Genomic DNA, 2375 nt, shown 5'->3' with positions numbered 1-2375 from the left:
CCCCAGAAGCTGAGAGAGGAGCAGGGAGATATCTGGAAACTAGGACTTCAATAGCCTGGATGCCCCTCTCCAAAACCCCACCCCTTCCCTGTAGGGACTTCTACCTGCTGCTTGGTTTCCTTTCCCCTGGGCTACCACATGGGCCTAGGATGGTGGTCATCTATCTGGGTTACCAGCACATGGTTCTAAATGGGATTTGATGAGACCCAGCTTCTTGAAAGGTTATCTCGAAAACAGAGAGGGAAATGTTAACTGGACAGATGGGAGGAGTGGGCACCAGAAGGAAATACAGGGTTACCCAGAATGGCAGAAATCTAGGTTCCCCAGAGTGGAAAGAGAGAGGAGACATTCAACAAACAACAGATATTTATTGAGCGCCTATTATGTGCCAGGCACTGTTCTAGAACTACCCTCCAAAAAAAAAAAAAAAAAAAACAAGACAGAGGCAGAAAACGCAAATTCTGAGGGAGAGGAAAATTTCCGCAGAGGAAATTCTGCGGCTGAGGAAAGTGGAGGGGACTGAGAAGCCTGCGGTGGTGGGGACTTGGCCTTAGGCCTCCTCACCGAAACCCTCCTCCTCTTCTGCAGTGGCGTCCTGGTACTGCTGGTACTCAGAGACGAGGTCGTTCATGTTGCTCGCAGCCTCGGTGAACTCCATCTCGTCCATGCCCTCACCTGTGTACCAGTGGAGGAAGGCCTTCCGGCGGAACATGGCAGTGAACTGCTCTGAGATGCACTTGAACGGCTCCTGGATGGCTGTGCTGTTTCCAGTGAAGGTGACCGTCATCTTGAGGCCATGGGGTGGGATGTCGCAGACGGCCGTCTTGACATTGTTGGGGATCCATTCCACGAAGTAGCTGCTGTTTCTTGTTCTGCAGGTTGAGCATCTGCTCATCCACCTCCTTCATGGACATCCGCCCACGGAAGACAGCAGCCACGGTGACGTACCGGCCATGGCGGGGGTCACAGGCAGCCATCATGTTCTTGGCATCGAAGACCTGCTGGGTGAGCTCCGGCACAGTGAGGGCCCGATACCGCTGGCTTCCACGGCTGGTTAGAGAGGCAAAGCCAGGCATGAAAAAGTGGAGACGTGGGAAGGACACCATGTTGACTGCCAGCTTGCAGAGGTCAGCACTGAGCTGGCCAGGGAAGCGGAGGCAGGTGGTGACACCGCTCATGGTGGCCGAGACGAGGTGGTTCAGGTCCCCGTAGGTTGGCGTGGTCAGCTTGAGGGTGCGGAAGCGGATGTTGTAAAGGGCCTCGTTGTCAATGCAGTAGGTCTCATGGTGTTCTCCACCAGCTGATGGACAGAGAGGGTGGCGTTCTAGGGCTCCACCACGGTGTCGCACACTTCGGGTGAAGGCACCACACTGAAGGTGTTCGTGCTGCGGTCAGGATACTCTTCACGGATCTTGCTGATGAGCAAGGTGCCCATTTCAGAGCCCGTTGCCCGCGCCCAGCGAGTGGGTCAGCCGGAAGCCCTGCAGGCAGTCACAGCTCTTGGCCTCCTTCCGAGCCACGTCCAGGACCGAATCGACCAGCTCGGCCCCCTCTGTATAGTGGTCCCTGGCCCAGCTGTTGCCTGTCCCAGACTGATCAAGAACAAAGTTTTCTGGTCTGAAGGTCTGACCAAAAGGACCTGAGCGAACAGAGTCCATGGTCCCAGGTTCTAGATCCACCAAGATAGCACGAGGAATATATTTGCCACCTATGGCTTCACTGTAGTACATGGAGATGCGGTCCAGCTGCAGGTCGCTATCCCCATGATTGATAGGTGCCAGTGGGTTCAATGACATGTTCATCACTGATCACCTCCCAGAACTTGGCACCAATCTGATTGCCACACTGAATGGCCTGGATGTGCACAATTTCCCTCATTTGAAAATTTATTGTAATCTTTTTGCTCACCTCAAAGTATGTACCGGGCAAGAAAATGATATGTAATTAGTTTTTCTCTGCTGCTGGTCGCAGGCTGGAAGGATGGGACGGGGCCTGGAGGCTGGAGCAGCGAGGTCCGAACGCGGAGGCAGGAAGGTTCTGAGAGCTGTGCTAACTTTTAGTATGCATTATCTCACTGAATCTCTCACATCAAGGCTATCAAGTAGAGACTATATATCCCCCATGTTATTGATGAGGACATTATTTCTAGCCCTGACAAACTATAATTTAGGTATCATTATCCATATTTTACAGGTAATGAAACTGAGTCTTAGAAATGTAAGGTAATTTAGTTGCCCAGGGCCACCCAGCTAACAATTGGCAGAGTCCAATTTCCAACTCAAAGCTACACTCTCTGATGCACTGCCTCTTTAAGAAAAACAGCCATACATTGCCTGAATGCAAATCTTACACTCCTAAATGCCCATGATCATAAA

General features: G+C 52.0%; 1 pseudogene; it reads right to left on the bottom strand.

Annotated features, from left to right (window-relative positions):
* Positions 1–550: 550 nt before the first annotated feature.
* LOC114906021 lies at positions 551–1878 on the bottom strand (annotated as a pseudogene).
* Positions 1879–2375: the final 497 nt, after the last annotated feature.

Source organism: Monodon monoceros, unplaced genomic scaffold (assembly GCF_005190385.1).
Source record: "Monodon monoceros isolate NGI ecotype Baffin Bay Population unplaced genomic scaffold, NGI_Narwhal_1 Super_Scaffold_22, whole genome shotgun sequence".
In the NCBI taxonomy this organism is placed as follows: domain Eukaryota; kingdom Metazoa; phylum Chordata; class Mammalia; order Artiodactyla; family Monodontidae; genus Monodon; species Monodon monoceros.
Note: the sequence above shows the minus strand (reverse complement) of the source record. Positions and strands in the feature narration are given on the sequence as shown.